Below are 20343 nucleotides of genomic sequence, written 5' to 3'. Positions count from 1 at the left end.
TTGGTAGGATCTAAAGGGAATTTTTATGATGTACATTTAGCAACAATGTGATGTGCTGTATCTGATTTACTATTATTTTATTTTTTTGTAGGAAACATAGGCACGTTGGATATTGACAGCTTGCAAAATGGTGTCGGGGATTCTTTGGACAATCTGTGTGTGTCCCCATAACATCCTGTGAGGTGACTCATATTCCAACATCTTTCCCATCTGATGTTTACAGAGGCTTTGAGGATGCATAGACTTTTTTTCTTTCAATGTTGATTTCTTGGAAGGCACCTCCACGATTTAGTTTGTATCATTCTATTTCAGGGAAAATAGCTAGCGAAGCTTTCCTGCAAACAACCCAGCTCAACATGGAATGGGAAGCTGTGCATAACAAAGTAATGAATGAAAGGAACAAGGTTTCAAGATTTTACAGTGATCAACAAAAATCAGCAAGATTTCTGTCCTCCATCACTTGTAAATAAATCCTCAAGAGCTGCAGTCCCATTTTTCAAACAAAAAATATCAGCTAACAAATGAACTCTTCATCAATGCATTTCAAAAATGGGTTTACTCAAGTTACATTTAGTGGAGAAGTTTGAGGTGGAGAGTAAAGGGCAGATCAAATTTTGTAGGGGAGGTCTATATAGGGCCGTCTGCACCAGCTCGAGTTTTCAAATTAGCACACTATTTCTGATCTGGCAAATTATTCGGATCTTAAAAATCTTGAGATTGTTTGTAATAGAGACGCGATTATTGCGCTAGTTCATAGGATTAATCTCAAGATTGCAATCCCAAAATTGGGTTTATTTGCCAAATAGTGCGCTATTTTCCGAATTATCCCGCTAATTTGCAGGTGCAGACGCACTCGAGATTGGGCTCGGGGTAATTTATTCATGATGTCAGTTCATAATTAAATTTGCATTCCAATTCCGCCTTGGTCAAAATAAACACATCGTACCGTACACATGCGAATGTCAACCTGTACCTGCACGCTATTATTATCATTTGTCTGAGATTGGTATTATTTGTCCGAGAATTTTGTTTTGGAACCATATTACTAGTAACTTGCAGAAGGATGTCTCATTGGACAGAAGAGGAAACAGCTATCCTAATTAACATATGGAGGGAGGATTCGATATTTGATGAAATAGCCTGCAAAAACAAAAGTGAGAAGCAAATAAAGTACAAGACAAAAAACTTCAAAATCAGAGTTAAAAAAACAAGATATTTTGTGTACGAGTGGAGAGGCAGCGGTACCGAAGGGAAAGTATTACGACATGATAGGAGAGATTCTGGGAGGAACACCAAGTGTTGATCCTCCAAGGGGATCAGTTTTGGAGTCATCAGAGACAGAGCCGGTTCCACACAACATTAGATCTACTGCTGACGACAGCGCACAATAGATGTAGATCTCGGCCTAGATGACCGAGATTAAGAAGAGTTGGGCATATACGAGCCAGAAGCGACGATTCCACACACAATATAGATCTAGATGATCATGACGTAGACCAAGAACCCAATGTAACCTCGCACTAGTGTGAGTGGATGTACACTAGGGTTCCCTTTCACAACTACAACCTTGCTGCCTGATCTGCAATGAGGTAATAAACATGCAATGCAATGAATGTGGATTTTCCATAGCTACAGCTTCCAGGGTTCTCTTGAGGCGCTAAATTGCCATAGCCCCTATGGATTATAAAGAAATTTAGAGTCCAGAAAGAAGAGTAATCCTGCAAGAAAAGGAAGAGCAGCAGATAGTAATTACAATTAAGACCCCTAAGGGAAAGGTTGGGACCCTCAAGGTCGGGAATGTGAACGTCGTCACAGAAACTTTCTTCCATATCCACGGACAGAAGCGTGTTGAAATCAAGTCCACCACAACGTACTTCGACTACGAAGATTAGAACTTTTATTGATAACTTGTTGATCTTAACTTAAGCCATTTTTTTTCATCTTAACTTAAGCCATGTTTTTTTTTTTTTAATATTCTTTATGTATTTTCAGGGGGGGGTAATGTAGAGATGTCTTGAGATAAATAGATGAAATTGAGCTATGGTACTCTGGTTTATGTGAGTGTTGAATTGTGATCACAATCTGCTTTAAATACTGCTATGAATACTAATATAATGTGATGTAGATTACAGGGTTGGCGATTTTTTTTTATTTTTTTTTTTTTTAAATAAAAAAAATCAGATTTTTTTTTAAGATAAAAAAAATCGGATTTTTTTTTTATTTAAATCAGATTTTTTTTATTTTTTAAAAGTTCCTTCGAAAAAAAAGGGTAATTATCCCCCCCCCCCTTACTCTTACAATGACATCAATATTGATGTTATACATTTCACCCCTAATATTGTTCTTAACCACATATTTTGTAATTAAAATCCAGTTAAAATGGACAATTAAAAATATATTTGAGGAATCATGTATCTGAACTTAATTCTATCATACAGAGGCCTATGAAGGAATATTCCATAGGGAATTCCCAGTGAGTAGAGAAAATTCCCCTCTGGGATTTTTCATTCAAATATTTAAAAAATCCAAGAGGAAAAATCCCCAGGCACTCCTCAGTGGAAATTGTCTCACATGTGCACACAAAAGCTTGGTGGCAAAGAAGGCACCATGTTGGGCAGGAACAGTGATCCAATATGGATTCATTTCCAGAAATTGAACATAAAATGGGCTGCAGTGACTTAAAAGGTTTATAAGAGAAAGCTTTTCTCAACAGTCAAATTATGACTGTACTACATTACGTTAATGTGATTTTTATAATTATGTTATTTAAAACATCAAATGTATGATAAATGTAACAATACGAAATAAGAGGCATGTTAAATATGTTGATTACATGCAGGTATCATTTTCTATTTTACATGACAGAAGTAGTTATGTGTAGGCGAAGGATCAAAACTGGAAAACTGCCAACAAACCTTTTCTCATTGACTTTTATATATTACATTTTTTTTTACAAACTGCTCTCTGAAAAGTCTTTGGATTATGTGACAACTTTATGTTAAGAAAGAACTTGACTAATAATAACTGACAAAGAATGTAAAATTTCAGAAGAAAAACTCGACATAATTTACAAAAAATGAGTACCTATTGACAACATACATCTGTAGTTTTTAAGGAATTACCTGATTTTATTGATTTGATTTTAATTTGTTTTAAGTAGATATGAAGACTTTGTTGATCTTTTGTTGATATAAAGTTAATTCAAAGTTTTTCAGTTGACTTGAAGAATTAAAACTGCATTGAACAAATACTTTGTCCATGATTTGTACATTTTTCAATGGAAGTGATTTAAATCAATGATTTAAAAAAAAAATCATGGTGATTTAAATCGCGATTTAAATCACGATTTAAATCAACATGATTTAAATCCGCCAACCCTGGTAGATTAGACTATTTTCTGTAGCAGATTTTTTTTTTTCTTATCAGGTGGTCTGTCATGAATATGACAGATCACCTTTTATATTCATCAGAATTTTCTTTATTTTTATTGCCATATTTTGTTCCCACTTTATCTCAAAATCTGGCACGTTAATTTTCTTGATTTTAATGTCATGTATAGACATCATTATGGACATGTCCAACGAAGCCCTTCAAGGTCATCAAATCATGATGACGTCATCTAGGCGCCATTTTGTAAAATTAAATAATTGATCATATCATCGCAACAAATCATTGAAAATCATCCATATTTGCATCATATCAAGTCCAGGTGACAGGTCATCAGGACATGCCATCAGAGGTCATGCGAAGGTCATGACATGCACATACGCATGCGTCAAAATTTCAAAATTCCCCAAATCCACCGCGGTCAAGTTTGGGTACGTTTCAGGTCATTTTGAGCATCTCAACAATTTGCACGCGCACAGGTATGCGTGTCCATTCTTGCACCTTCCATCGGTATGCATCTATTGAATTAAATTACAGCAATTATATGAATTGGTACTTATCGTATTTTTGTTTGTATTTCTGTACAATGCAGGGTTTTTTTTTCTCCTATATTATAAGAAGTCATCAATCAAACAATTGACTCCAGTGTTTTTCTGTCGGGTGTATTTTTAAATCGAGGAATCTGCTCAGTTTCTTCATTGGTGATCCCGACGTGATTGCACCCAAGGTGATTGAAGCCGGCGAGATCGGAATCCGACCTGACCTAAGCCCCGCCGAAGCCAGCTGTGATCCTTGGCCGATGTGATCTGAAGCCCGAGTGACAAGAAACTCGCAGTGACGCAGAGCCCGTTGTCGTCATGACCTGCTGCTCAGCTCGACATCATCCAAGCACTGGCATTTCCCACCGTCGGACATCGACCTTCTAATGGACATTCCAGATCCGACAGTCAGTCGATCATCAAGTCGAGATGTGATCATTAGGACATTTTAGGTCATTCAATAATTATTGAATGTAATTTATATTGTATTGAATATATTTAAATGTATAATTCGCTTCGATATGCTAAGCGATAATGAAGCTGGTCCTGATGGAGCACCACCCGTCCCCGCATTTGCACACCATGTACAAGCGGTCGCGATTAAGCTCCCACCATTTTGGAGAAGTGACCCTCTGGTCTGGTCCGCTCAAGCTGAGGCGCAGTTCGCGCCACGCACCATAACTCAAGAAGCAATGAAATATGCGCATGTCATCGCCCCTCTTCCGCAAGATGTAGCCCAGGAAATACACAATATTTTGGTCAATCCTCCAGCTACTGATCAATATTCTGCTGTAAAAAAAAGCCTAATAGCGCGTGTTTGTGCTTCTGAACAGCGTAGAGTTCAGCTCCTTCTAACTGAAGAAGAGTTGATTGCAAGCCCTCGCAGCTTCTACGATGCATGGAACAACTTCTAGGTGAGCAGAAGTTAGAGAAAGGAATATTAAACTAACTATTCCTCCAAAGATTGCCCATTAATGTCCGGCAGATTTTAGCAACTACAATACTCAGTGCAGATTTCCTACACAATTTCCGTTTATTAGTAGACGTGAAAAGGCTTAAGTTACTGGACTATTTAACAGGTCTCAATGTAACAGGTAGTCCTGCGAACCGTCCACGCATTAGTTCTGTGAGCAATACGACCGATAACCCTCATCCGCTTTCCGAGATGTTGCACGCGGAGTATGGTGAAATCGCCATACCCACATACAAAGGGCCCTTCACAGGACATTAAATTAAAGCAGTGATCAAATTGCTTTTTGAATGTGGTGACAGGGCTCCCATGTTTGTTGCCCAGGATTTGAATAGGCTTCCACCTGTGAGTTTTGATAGTTTGGATGTGTCTACCTTACTTGGTAGACTCCAAAAGTTAGAGGGAGAGATGACAGCTCTGAAACAATCTGTGTTGTGTCAGGCAAAAGTTTCAGAAGATCTGCAGCTAGTTGCTTCAGAAATGGATTTGCGTGTCTTTGTTCAGTGCAGCACCAAAAGCTAAATCCACGTCTATGAAGTCTGATGTTCTTGATGTACCGGTGCCACAAGAAGCCGAAATAGATGATTCTTGGAGCCAGGTAGTACGTGGTGGGAGGCGTAGAGCTTCATCTGATGAGTCCGTCAACAGGCAAACCACAAACGTTTGGGTGACCAAACAGTCAAAAAAGAAGCCCGGTATAGTGGGGACTGCCTCTGTTGGGGGAATACTGGCAGTCAAGACCAAACAGGTTAATGTGTTTGCCACGAGATTCGACCCTGAGCTGGATTCCTCCACTCTCCAGGTGTGTGTATTTTTTTTTTAGTTTTGTCAGACGTGTATCAATCAGATATGATTATTTACGTCTGGGACCGACCTTTTACGTCACTATCCGAAAGACATGATATCTCCGTGAGAAGATAAACAATTCTATTGCGTGTCGAAAAATAGTTATAGAGAATGCCCGTTTTTCCTCATTTCACATCACTGCCTTATGCAATGATGTGAATGACCAGCTAGGAGGCAGATTTTGCCATCTTCATTTTGCCCCCTAGCAGAAAACACCACTCTTTGAGAAACGTTCAATGTGGAAACTTCACTTCTGTGTTTTCATGCACACTCTCATTTGGTCAAACAAATCACTTTTCTCTAACTTCACCATCAATGTTGGAGGATCCTCATAACTTTGGAGCACTAATTTTGCTTTGTTTTATTTTCATATTGGATCATCTTGTGTGCCCTGCATTGGATTAATTTTTGCCTTTTATGTGTTACTTTTTGCAAACATTGTAAATAACATTTTATATTGGATCATCTTGTGTGCCCTGCATTGGATTAATTTTTGCCTTTTATGTGTTACTTTTTGCAAACATTGTAAATAACATTTCATACGGGATGTGCAATAACTGAACTTATTAAAAACACTTAATCTGAGGAGATCGACCTGCGCCAAGCATTCAAACCAAGACAAGCTGTCCGCACGGTAAGTGGAATCACAACTAACTAATATTCCTAAAAAGACTTCAATTTAAATTAGAACCGAGGTACAGTACATGATGAATAAGTGTAATAGGAACTGATGATGTAAAAACAAAAGAATGTATATCCCCAAGAACAACAGACAATAAACCAATCACTGACAAGCTTTTTTAGCACACAGGGAATCCTGGTTGAGGACAAGGTTACCATATTATAACCTTGTACATTTGATTGGTGTGAAATAGTAGTATCCATTTTTTTTCTTTATTTTCAATTTTAGCTCTCTTGAAAGTGGTAGAAATCACTAGCGTAAATCCGGTCCGTGCAGTGGTGGGGGGAGGGATGAAAGCAATATATTGACCAAAAATAAAAATTTGGGTGATATCCCCACACCTATATGTAACCGTGTATATAAATAATCCTTTAATCTTTCAGTCAAGTCTTTCACAATTTTTTTTCAATGGCTTTAATTGTAATGAAATTGTTGTGTTATAAACTACTGAACTACAGTTCATATATCCAAATGCTAGTGAGCGAGCAAAGGTTCAGTACTTTAAAGACATGACCAAAATCGTCTATCATGAGATGTGATAATTGGATAATGCAGCAAGTGAGCATAGCAGAGCGACCAGGCGAGAAATTTTGCAATTTTTTATGCAAAAGTAGGCCAATTTAAGCACTTTCATAGCATTTAAAAATGAATCCACGCACTAACAACTAGTGTCAACCATTTGATGATTAATTTTTGTTTTCTATCTTGAAAAGTGTGGGGGGGGGGATTATTGAACATGCCATCCCCCCCTCTCCGAAAAGTGGGGGAGGGATGTATCCCCCACCCCGGATTTACGACTGTGGTAGAAATGACAGTAAAAATACAATATCTTGAAACTGACACAATTAATTTATTCATTTAGTAATTTAGAATAATATCAAATGTAACTAAGTTGTGCCATTATGTTTATTTTTTTCAGAATTGTAATGACGTGGAATGAAGGGAAAGATCTGTCACTCCTGAAGGAGGTAGCTTCCTGTAAGAGAGGATCTAAGGAGCGGGGGAAATGTTGGACGGAGGTAGCGGAGGTTCTGCAAACACAAGGGTTCAAAGTCGATCAAAGAGCGATGAGAGATAGATACAATTTTCTTCAAGCCAGGAATCTAAAAGAAACCAAGATGAAAGGAGGGCATCTGGCATTGCGCCCATGGACAATGAAGTCCAAGAGGAAATTGTGACAATTCTAGAGGACCTGCACCAGCAGGACGAACAATCAGACAATATAGGGCCAAGAAACGACGAGGAACAGAAGAAAATAGATGGGACTGAGATGAGGAAGAGGCTGGTGGAAAGCTTCGGAGAGACAAATAGAATAGAAGGTGATCATTTTAGATCAAGTTAATTGCCAAAATATGTCACTGGTCCAAAAGGCCGCCTAACTTTAAGCCTAGCTTATATTTTTATTTAACTATGGCTTACTAAAAGTAAAAGAGAATCAATCTTTTTATGTTGCATGTTCCTATCCCCTTCACTGAATTCTGTTTTGATTGGAATGAAAACTTTGTACTTATCATTCCCAACCATTTGAATAGCTTCGCTACTATTATCATGAATTGAACAGCTACTTTTGTATTGAGTCTCTTTTAGTAGGCCACCCGACAAAAAGCTTATCGTAAAAACGCAAAAAAATAAAGATTTTTGCCAGAGGTTTGTGAAAAATCCATCAAACGAATTGAAAAGTTATTAGAAACAGAAATGTAATTACTTAATTTGTGATGTCATATGCTAGCAGCATTCCTACAAATACTGCAACAAAAATAAAAAATTGCTTCATGTTCTTGACTTTTGCTATTGAGCTTTGAAGTTCACCCAATTGGAAGTTCCTAAGAATCTCACATTCGAAAGAATTGGGCACTTTTGGACCTCACAAGATCCCTATGTTAAGTTTGTGCCTCTCTTTCTTGGTCAAAATCCACTGAAATTGATCAATCTTTATAATTTAGTTCATAGCCGATTCCATGGTCAGTTGCATTACAACTATGCGTCTTCTCTGATACTTCTCTGCTAGCAGTTCATTTGTCTACGAATTATTTATCTCATTTTGTTACTCTTTTTTTTTAATAAGAGATATAGCGTAGTGTTTTAAGTTAGATTATTCTAAAAGATGTACCATTGTTTAAAGTTCAAATCCGAACCATGCCAAATTGTACGAAATTTGTATCCAATAATGTTTATGTATAGCTTTTCCAATACTAGTTGTATTTTTCCCTCCTATCGGAAACTGTACCTATGAGTATGTGTTAATAATTAGTGTAGATTAGTGAAGATTGTTCATGTCCCATCCTGATGCAAACAATCTTGCAGTCGTACTATCTTTTCATTTGTTTTAAAGATATACAAATGTCTTTCAGTGTATTTGTATCAGTTTGTGTTACTTTTGTTAAATACATTTTTTAAAGTAAGTTACTGGACTGTTTGACAGGTCTCAATGTAACAGGTAGTCCTGAGAACTGTCAACGCATTAGTCCTGTGAGCAATATGACCGATAACCCTCATCTACTTCATGAGATGTTGCAGGTGGAGTATGGTGAAATCACCATACCCACATATAAAGGGCCCTTCAAAGGACATTAAATTAAAGCAATGATCAAATTGCTTCTCGAATGTGGTGACAGGGCTCCCAAATTTTGTTGCCCAGGCTTCCACCTGTGAGTTTTGATAGTTTGGATGTGTCTACCTTACTTGGTAGACTCCAAAAGTTAGAGGGAGAGATGACAGCTCTGAAACAATCTGTGTTGTGTCAGGCAAAAGTTTCAGAAGATCTGCAGCTAGTTGCTTCAGAAATGGATTTGCGTGTCTTTGTTCAGTGCAGCACCAAAAGCTAAATCCACGTCTATGAAGTCTGATGTTCTTGATGTACCGGTGCAGCAAGAAGCCGAAATAGATTATTCTTGGAGCCAGGTAGTATGTGGTGGGAGGCGTAGAGCTTCATCTGATGAGTCCGTCAACAGGCAAACAACAAACGTTCGGGTGACGAAACAGCCGAAAAAGAAGCCCGTTGTAGTGGGGACTGCCTCTGTTGGAGGAATACTTGCTGTCAAGACCAAACAGGTTAATGTGTTTGCCACGAGATTTGACCCTGAGCTGGATTCCTTCACTCTCCAGGGATATCTCCGTGAGAAGACAAACCATTGTGTGTCGAAAAATAGTTAAAGAGCATGCCTGTTTTCCTCATTTCACATCACTGCCTTATGCAATGATGTGAATGACATGTATGCGCCTGATATCTGGCCAGATGGTATTTTTGTCAGGAGGTATTTTGAACCTCGAAAGCAGAGACCTGGCATGCATGATGCAGGGCCCTATGGGCCTGGCAGAGAGAACATAAACATTTCATACAACATGAGCCGACAATGAATGGAAAATCATGACAGAACACCTACTTCTTCCTCATGACGAATTAAAATCTTGTCTTTTTTCCTTTTCTTTTCAGAAGATCATGATTTGCCCAGAGACTGTAGGAAGCGCGGAAGCGCAAAGGTAATTTTTAATTTTGTGGTCCTTTCGTAATGGATATTCTAGGTTGTTTGAACTTTTTACTTCACTTTATAATTTACCAAGTCATAGTCCTTTGGGAACATTACAGACTTTCATAAGGACCAGAAATCAGATACAGAATATTTCATGAAGGTCCCATATTTTACATATTTGATGTAAGGTTGGTCAGAACACTATATATCTGTCAACAGGAGATGACAGAGGTACTGATGATATTAATAGATTCATCACAGTCTGGAATTAAATCACAGCTTTCTATTCGGAGATGCATCATATGCAATTAATGAAAATCAGCAAGTCAAGCTCGGAATCTTACCTACATTTTTAATAGTTTATTGACTAGACTCTACTCTCGAGATCTGGATGATCTAAGTTACAAGTAGATGGAGCCTTTATAGAGTTAGACAGTGTGATGAAGAGCATTATACCAATGGTTTCACTTACAGGAGCAAACTTGTGTGCTTCAGAGACTCAATACTGTGGAATTTGCAAGGTTAGATTTCGAATTTAGTCCCATCCTATCATATTTGTATGCATGTCTATCCCAAAGCCCGCGTTAGAAGTTTAAAGAACAATTGGAAAGTAGTCAATCCATCTTTTGAATTTGAAAAAGATTTGACAAGATTTATACAAATTATTATAATATACCATGAATGAAAAATGTAAAAGCTTGGCAATTTAGTTTTTTTTGGGACATGTGCTCTCAACAAATCCAGTTGGATTCCTCATAAACTGAAAAAACTCTACACTCCAAAACCTTCTAAAAATAAATTAGGTGCAAGTTTGTGGAACACATGTGACAATACTCAAAAGAAGAATTACACGTACAGAAGTCGAGTCAGCCGACATTGGAAGCTTGGGCCTAGTTTCTCCAAAGATGGGTTTCAGACTTCAACAAAATCTGTAACAATCAAACCTCTACCTCTGCTTCCTCCTAATTGCCACTACCCAGAGTATAGGACAGGAGCCAAGCTGGATGACTTATCCGTTATGTGCCTGTGAACCATCCTCCTTTCTCATCATCTATTCCACTTCCATCTTGCACTAGCAAGTATGTTGAAAGGAAACGGCGATGGAAACCGCACCACAGAAGGAAGAAAAGAAAATCTGAAAAGGTATTCTTATATTAATATTTCTATCTCATGTGAATTTGATTAAGTACAATAAACCTCTTAAAAATTCAGTGGAAATGATAAGTAACAAAAAATATTTTGCAGAATCGGGATGTTTTCTATTTTTGGTTAGGTTGGTGTTACATGTCTTTGACTTTTTTCCAATCTTCTTAAAATTGTTTATTAATTAAAGCTCCCCTGTGGAAAATATTTTTGCCAATTGATGAAATAATTATTATTCCTTCTGTTAAAGTGCAATCTTGTCAGTATAGAGTACATGCTGTATAACCAAATGTTAATATTTCCTTTTACAGATCAACTATGATGTTGCTCCTGTCATCATATTTCATCAAGATGTTGAAGTCCAACCTGCAGCTGGACCCAGTCCACCACCACCATCCAAATCATGGTAGACTACTCTACATCTCTCAGCCACACCAAACCCCTGACCTCTCCATCTTTTAGCCTTAACACGATTCCAACCAGTTCCTATACTTGTTGATGTGGAGCATTTTACTGGGGTGAAGAACAAATCACCATGTGGTCAAACACTAGGTGGTCCATGCCAACTTTGTAATAGAGTTTCCAATAGGTATTTTCACATGTCAGCATCATCATCTGAAGTTTTGGATTCTTTGGTTCAGGAAAAATGACCACAAGTAGATGTTAACAAATGTATTTGCAATGCATGTTGTCTGAGGTACATGAAAAAGTTGAAATCTGACATATATACTCCTTTTTTTGTCCCATATTTTTTATTTGTGATCAAGTATCACAAGCAGATATTGCCTGTTTGCTCACTCATTTTAATAATTCATTTTTTCTTGAAGCATTGTCTATCCCACAAATTATTCCCACCTGTTTTAAACACAGGGCGCAACTACATAATGTCAAGAATAAAGTATTTTGTTCAGTTTGTGAATGCAATTTGAAACTTGGTAGAAAATATCCATGTGCAACCCTTTCTGAGGAGTCTGTTGATAAGCTGAGAAGAGTAAATTAAACAAGTTTTCATTAGAAGAAAACATTATCTTATGTCCTTCCTGTCAAAGATATGCTCTATGAAAAATTCAGCTCGGAAATTGATGAAAGAGCTCCAACAACAATTTATGAGAAATGTCTCTGCCTCTGAAGGTATTGAAGATGAATATAAGATACTCTCTAAAATACTAAATATGTCCTATTTAGATATATCCCGAATGTGTGAATCATCCAAAAGCTTTCTTTTAAGTTCTGTGTATGATTGTATTCTAACGAACATGAAATTAAATATCACCGATCAAGACCAATACCACGATTTTGCTAAAACTAAAACTTTTGTTGACTAAGATTCTGGAGGAGTTTGGCGACCTTCTAAAGATACACAGACTAGCTAAAAAAAAAGTATATGTTTTTATCTTTCTGATCTTTCAGTGGAGTCTATTATAGAAGCTTGGCAGAAAAGTTCTTTGAGAATAGATTGACACTTAAAAGTAGTAAAGACATAGAAATAGAATACTCTTCCAATGAAACTAATGCTTGTACATCTATTGAGATGAATACCCATTTTAGGAATTTGATTGTTAATTGTAATCATAGTTTGTGTTTTCAAGGAAAGCAAATAAGGGAACATTATCAACAAAATCCTTCATCGGTAATGAACTTTCAGTTAACAGATTTGTATAATTCATTTAATCCACTCGTTTGGAACGTAATATCAATGTTGACTGCCACAAAGGAAGAAAACAAATAATTTCAAAATTCATAGATCTGTTTTAGTTGATAAGGAATATATACACTTCCCCTCCTATAATACCAAGTCAGGAGAGATGCGCAAGTGTAAAAGGATAATTGCCACCTGCTTGTTATAGTTCATTCTTAGTGATGAAAATAGTTATCCTTTACAGATTGCTATTGGAACACTAATCAAAAGACTCTCAAAATCTTCAAAGCTGATACAATTTTGCAATAATTTAGGATTCACTTGCTCTGAAGATACACTTGAAAGATATTGGCAGCAGCAGTTTGCTTTTAGAGAGAAGTTGGGTATTACTTCATCTCTGTTTCCAAATGTTACAACAGTAGTTTCTCTTGATAATGTAGAAGGCCATCGCTCCTAGATGGCATGGCACCTCTGCAATGGCAAGACAGCCCAAACCAAAATCAGAAAAGCAACATTTCTTAGAAATACTTAAAGATGATGACTTAACAATGGATGTGGATATTGATAAAAATGTACATACTGATGATGGTGCCAGTACTTCTACGTGTACCATAGTTTAACTGAAAAAGGATTTGAATTAAGTTAGGAAGGCAGTTTTTGTGTATTTGTTGGACACATATTTACTCCATGTGAATAATGCCCCCAGCAGCCTGGCAAAAAGGACATATGAATATGGTTCTCTTGAACTTAAAATTTAACATCCAAAGAGGAAAAAGTGAGTGAAAAAAAATCCACCCCCAAATTGAAGAAAACTGCATGTAATGCTTCAGCTTCAAATAGAAAATAAGAGGAGGGAGGTCAGGAAGCCAAGCAATGTTAGTGGTGGTGGGGGGGGGGGTACCAGTAACAAAGGAAGACTGGAGTGATTCCCCCACCCCCTCAACTACCTCTGAAACAACACCTGCCAGAGAGGATTTTGGCATGGATTCCTTATACATGTAGTTATACACATAGTTAATTCAGGGCCCTTCTACCGAGGCTCCAGCAAGCTTCCTGAACAGTAAACACCGTATGTCCAAGGAAAGTAAAAGGGCAAATCACGAAGGCGATGGACACGTCAAGCTGTACATCAGCTCAAGGTATACTATAAATGGAACCTCTTTTTAAAGAGGTTGAATACAACAACACCCTCTCATTGGCGGCGGAAGCCAAAAATTTTAAGGGGGGACCACCAAAGATTTATGACAAGCAAAAAAATCTTCGTCCCCCACCTCAAACTTAGACGTCCATCCGTCCCCCCCCCCCGCTTCCGCCACCTGTGCTCTGCGGGTCACAGTTCTGTGTGCGCGCCCTTCAGATTGGCTGGCTCCTCTAAAAATGCTCTTAATTTTGAATGTCTTTGACAGATATATGGCGCTACACAAATGTTGTACATCATCATCATGCGAACTTAAAATTGGGTGTAAGAAATCTACCTGTATAGATATTTTTTAGATATTCTATTTAAATAGATAAAATTGTGGATCTAGCCCCTTTTGCAAACAAACTGAAAAGGATTCAATCATTATTATTTTTTTATTGAAAAGGTCATTTTTCTTTGCCTTTTTTAAACACGTTTTAATGGGAATTTCAGCTTTACTTTTCTATCATCAGAGAGACTAAAAATCTATACAATGAATAGAAAAAAAAAAAAATTATGAAAAATGGATTTGCAAATGAGCTCTTCAAAAGAGTTCGCTTGCAAAAGGGGTTAGATCCACCTTAGACCATTCCAAGAAACTCATGTTTTTTATTCTCCCATATTGCAATATTCTTATGCAAATTGTCATGATATACCATGTGAACATAAGATGGGTATAAAGGAAATCTGCCTGTCGTTTTTTATTTTCCCCCAGAAATAACATTTGTGGATCTAGCCCCTTTGCAAACAAACTGAAATGGATAACCCATTTTGAAAAAAAGAGTTACTTTTCTTCGCTTTTTTTCACATAATGAGAAGTTCAACTTTTCTTTGATTTAGCTTATAGAGCTATGAAAATCTATACAGTAAGACGGGGAAAAAAAGAAATTTGATGAAAAATGAGTGTAACCCCTTTTGCAATTAGGCTCTTCATATTTCTAACTCACTTTTCAACTCGGGCTTTTCAATTGACAATACAAATCGAAATATCATCTTGGACAAAAAGTTAAAACCCTAATATAATTTCTTCTCCCAAATTATTTGATATAATTTTAAGCGGTAAGTGTTTACGCTTGGATAATCAGGAGATTCCTTGCCGTGATTAAAAAATTAGTTCTGTACCAAAGTACGATATGACTACCATCAATGAATCAAAATAGGAACGAATCAAGAGTTGCATGGAAATTCATTGCAACATAAATTTCTATTGATTTCACAAGAAAATCTAAAATAAGTTTAAGTTAAAAGATAGTGTGCAACTTAACTTTCTTTTTAATCGTATCAAGTCATATCAGATCGTATCAGCTCATATCAGATCGTATCACTATCAGTTAATATCAGATCAGTCGCGATAATCTTATTTATACGTCATTTTGCCTCCGAAGAAGATTCTGCTAGGATCGAAAGCTTAGGCCCCTTTTGACTCTCTATTTATCGTAGAAAATGTTTGAATAGCTGAAAAAAGAATTCGCGATCAGTTACGAAGGGCCAATCATGGCTTTCGATCACACGACAGACGACACATTAACGATATATTCTACAATATTAATTCATTATCATTTCCTTTCTCTTAATTTGTAGGATTAGACCCCTGATGAGACAGCGCATAAACTTGACACCGCATCCAAGAGAAGGGAAGCGTTGTACAGAATGGACAAAGAAGGACAACCGTTGCACGCATAAAGCCACACAAGAGGATTTGTGTACCCAGCATTGTGAGTATAAAGTCTTTATTTTTATTTCTATTCACATAATTAATCAGCTTGGCAGGAAAGTTCTTTTGAGAATAGATTGACACTTAAAAGTAGTAAAGACATAGAAATAGAATACTCTTCCAATGAAACTAATGCTTGTACATCTATTGAGATGAATACCCATTTTAGGAATTTGATTGTTAATTGCAATCAGATTTTGTGTTTTCAAGGAAAGCAAATAAGGGAACAATATCAACAAAATCCTTCATCGGTAATGAACTTTCAGTTAACAGATTTGTATAATTCATTTAATCCACTCGTTTGGAACGTAATATCAATGTTGACTGCCACAAAGGAAGAAAACAAATAATTTCAAAATTCATAGATAGATCTGTTTTAGTTGATAAGGAATATATACACTTCCCCTCCTATAATACCAAGTCAGGAGAGATGCGCAAGTGTAAAAGGATAATTGCCACCTGCTTGTTATAGTTCATTCTTAGTGATGAAAATAGTTATCCTTTACAGATTGCTATTGGAACACTAATCAAAAGACTCTCAAAATCTTCAAAGCTGATACAATTTTGCAATAATTTAGGATTCACTTGCTCTGAAGATACACTTGAAAGATATTGGCAGCAGCAGTTTGCTTTTAGAGAGAAGTTGGGTATTACTTCATCTCTGTTTCCAAATGTTACAACAGTAGTTTCTCTTGATAATGTAGAAGGCCATCGCTCCTAGATGGCATGGCACCTCTGCAATGGCAAGACAGCCCAAACCAAAATCAAAAAAGCAACATTTCTTAGAAATACTTAAAGATGATGATTTAACAATGGATGTGGATATTGATAAAAATGTACATACTGATGATGGTGCCAGTACTTCTACGTGTACCATAGTTTAACTGAAAAAGGATTTGAATTAAGTTAGGAAGGCAGTTTTTGTGTATTTGTTGGACACATATTTACTCCATGTGAATAATGCCCCCAGCAGCCTGGCAAAAAGGACATATGAATATGGTTCTCTTGAACTTAAAATTTAACATCCAAAGAGGAAAAAGTGAGTGAAAAAAAATCCACCCCCAAATTGAAGAAAACTGCATGTAATGCTTCAGCTTCAAATAGAAAATAAGAGGAGGGAGGTCAGGAAGCCAAGCAATGTTAGTGGTGGTGGGGGGGGGGGGGTACCAGTAACAAAGGAAGACTGGAGTGATTCCCCCACCCCCTCAACTACCTCTGAAACAACACCTGCCAGAGAGGATTTTGGCATGGATTCCTTATACATGTAGTTATACACATAGTTAATTCAGGGCCCTTCTACCGAGGCTCCAGCAAGCTTCCTGAACAGTAAACACTGAATGTCCAAGGAAAGTAAAAGGGCAAATCACGAAGGCGATGGACACGTCAAGCTGTACATCAGCTCAAGGTATACTATAAATGGAACCTCCTTTTAAAGAGGTTGAATACAACAACACCCTCTCATTGGCGGCGGAAGCCAAAAATTTTAAGGGGGGAACACCAAAGATTTGTGACAAGCAAAAAAAATCATCGTCCCCCACCTCAAATTAAGGGGGGACGTCCCCCCATCCCCCCCCGCTTCCGCCGCCTATGCCTGCGGGTCACAGTTCTGTGTGCGCGCCCTTCAGATTGGCTGGCTCCTCTGACAGATATATGGCACTATACAAATGTACATCATCATCATGCGAACATAAAATTGGGTGTAAGAAATCTACCTGTATAGATATTTTTTAGATATTCTATTTAAATAGATAAAATTGTGGATCTAGCCCCTTTTGCAAACAAACTGAAAAGGATTCAATCATTATTATTTTTTTATTGAAAAGGTCATTTTTCTTTGCCTTTTTTAAACACGTTTTAATGGGAATTTCAGCTTTACTTTTCTATCATCAGAGAGACTAAATATCTATACAATGAATAGAAAAAAAAAAAAATTATGAAAAATGGATTTGCAAATGAGCTCTTCAAAAGAGTTCGCTTGCAAAAGGGGTTAGATCCACCTTAGACCATTCCAAGAAACTCATGTTTTTTATTCTCCCATATTGCAATATTCTTATGCAAATTGTCATGATATACCATGTGAACATAAGATGGGTATAAAGGAAATCTGCCTGTCGTTTTTTATTTTCCCCCAGAAATAACATTTGTGGATCTAGCCCCTTTGCAAACAAACTGAAATAGATAACCCATTTTGAAAAAAAGAGTTACTTTTCTTCGCTTTTTTTCACATAATGAGAAGTTCACCTTTTCTTTGATTTAGCTTATAGAGCTATGAAAATCTATACAGTAAGACAGGGAAAAAAAAGAAATTTGATGAAAAATGAGTGTAACCCCTTTTGCAATTAGGCTCTTCATATTTCTAACTCACTTTTCAACTCGGGCTTTTCAATTGACAATACAAATCGAAATATCATCTTGGACAAAAAGTTAAAACCCTAATATAATTTCTTCTCCCAAATTATTTGATATAATTTTAAGCGGTAAGTGTTTACGCTTGGATAATCAGGAGATTCCTTGCCGTGATGTAAAAAATTAGTTCTGTACCAAAGTACGATATGACTACCATCAATGAATCAAAATAGGAACGAATCAAGAGTTGCAAGGAAATTCATTGCAACATAAATTTCTATTGATTTCACAAGAAAATCTAAAATAAGTTTTAGTTAAAAGATAGTGTGCAACTTAACTTTCTTTTTAATCGTATCAAGTCATATCAGATCGTATCAGCTCATATCAGATCGTATCACTATCAGCTCATATCAGATCAGTCGCGATAATCTTATTTATCGTAGAAAATGTTTGAATAGCTGAAAAAAAAATCACGATCAGTTACAAAGGGCCAATCATGACTTTCGATCACTTGACACATTAACGATATATTCTACAATATTAATTCATTATCATTATTTCCTTTCTCTTAATTTGTAGGATTAGACCCCTGATGAGACGGCGCATAAACTTGACACCACATCCAAGAGAAGGGAAGCGTTGTTCAGAATGGACAAAGAAGGACAACCGTTGCACTCGTAAAGCCACACAAGAGGATTTGTGTACCCAGCATTGTGAGTATAAAGCCTTTAACATTATTTCTATTCAAATAATTAATCAGGAGGAATAATTAGAAGACGGAAAAGAGAAATTTAAAAAATAGAAAGGAAAAGAAGGTCCATGCAACTCCCTACAACATTATCAACCCCATGCAGCATTCAGTCACATTTTTTTCTTGCAACAGGAACATTATGTAAAATGATAGGGTGATCAAGACAGAAAAAATATTTACCTTCAATAATAATGATAATAATGAAAATAATTATAAAAATAAAAAAAAATAACAATAAAAGTAACAATAAAAAATACGATAATACTAGTAATGATAATAATAAAAATAGTTTATATAAATTTACAAAAAATAGTTTATATAGATTTACAGGCGCTACAAAAGTACTAATGCACGTACAAAGTATGAATATAATGGTCCCTGTCAATTAACATGATTAAACATAATCATTAGCTGTACGCACTCAAAAGTAGAATTAGAAAGAAAATTAAAGGGAAAAGGGTGAATGTTTTAATTAGTATTACTATGTTAAATGTAACATGAAAAAAAAAAATTTTCAGTAATATTTTGTCACCTACCCTACACCATGTCTGCCCCCCCCCTCGAAATTTTTGACTCGTTACTCCAGTGCGTGAATTCCTTCGTTCATATTGACACTCGGTACAGGCATGGAGGATGATAGACCAAAAGCTTCAGTCTCTGTATTTTGGTTGTTCCGCTGAACTGCGTTGGCTCCACTCACCATACATAGACTGAAAAGCTGCGGGGTCCGTGGCTACAGACAACGTATAGTGAACTAGCGTTTTATAGATCGCGATTTAAAACTGTTTTTTGAGTGAAAATTATAATATAATGACATACATTATCAGGGAAATACAAATAATTTAAGTAATTGCATACCTTGGACCGGAGATATAGAAAAAAAATCCACTGGATGATTGAGAAATCTGTCATCTAAGACATTTTCACCGGACCTAACCGATTTTCTTGCAAGTTGCCATCTTGAATGACGTCATTATCGTTATTAACTTTCTAATGTCTCGATATACCGCGATTATAACTAGTATCGTTTGTCTTCGTGTATATCGTATCGTATTATTGTATTCGTATTGCCTTGTAGGTGTGATGGTGGTAATTCATTCAATTGTTGAACTGATTGCTGGTGGTAATTTTGTTATTTGATTCATTAATTTATTTTAGTAATTATGGCTGACTACTGGTGTTGTAATTGTGATCGTAATTTGACTGATTGTCCTACTAAAAGAAGAACTTTAAATGCAAAAATGGATCACCGAGATTACACCACTGCTGACGCAATCAAATCATTAGGAATTGAAATGACACCCGATGAAAAATCAAAAAAACTAATTTGCGACAGATGCTGCAAACTAATTTTGAAATTATCTGAAAGTATTGTGTAAGGAAAAATAAATCAAGATTAAGAAGAATAAGTAAAATCAATGTTTACTTGGGGAGGAAGGTAAAGGAGAACAGTGTCCATGCATCACCATTTCTTCGAAGAAAACGGAGATGATTGACGTCAAGCCCTCATGCACAGACATCCCTTAAAAAAAAAAGATGTGACGACACAAACTCAACCAGACAAACGGCGGGTAAGTTTCTGTTGAAATCACACATTTCGAGACTGTGATGGCCCATGCATAGACACATTAAACTACATTTTACCGAGCCCAAAATGAAGAGATAAGACAATAATC

General features: G+C 36.6%; 2 long non-coding RNA genes across 2 annotated transcripts; one reads left to right on the top strand and one right to left on the bottom strand.

Annotated features, from left to right (window-relative positions):
- Nucleotides 1-4425: 4425 nt before the first annotated feature.
- Nucleotides 4426-9150, bottom strand: LOC121411307. The gene is made up of 2 exons (XR_005969448.1): nucleotides 9071-9150; nucleotides 4426-5239 (listed from the first exon to the last, which is right to left on the bottom strand). It is a non-coding gene; the product is annotated as an uncharacterized LOC121411307 (long non-coding RNA).
- Nucleotides 4947-9403, top strand: LOC121411308. The gene is made up of 2 exons (XR_005969449.1): nucleotides 4947-5005; nucleotides 8847-9403. It is a non-coding gene; the product is annotated as an uncharacterized LOC121411308 (long non-coding RNA).
- The last annotated feature ends 10940 nt before the right edge of the window (nucleotides 9404-20343 follow it).

This window comes from Lytechinus variegatus, chromosome 3, assembly GCF_018143015.1.
Source record: "Lytechinus variegatus isolate NC3 chromosome 3, Lvar_3.0, whole genome shotgun sequence".
Classification (NCBI taxonomy): Eukaryota; Metazoa; Echinodermata; class Echinoidea; order Temnopleuroida; family Toxopneustidae; genus Lytechinus; species Lytechinus variegatus.
Note: the sequence above shows the minus strand (reverse complement) of the source record. Positions and strands in the feature narration are given on the sequence as shown.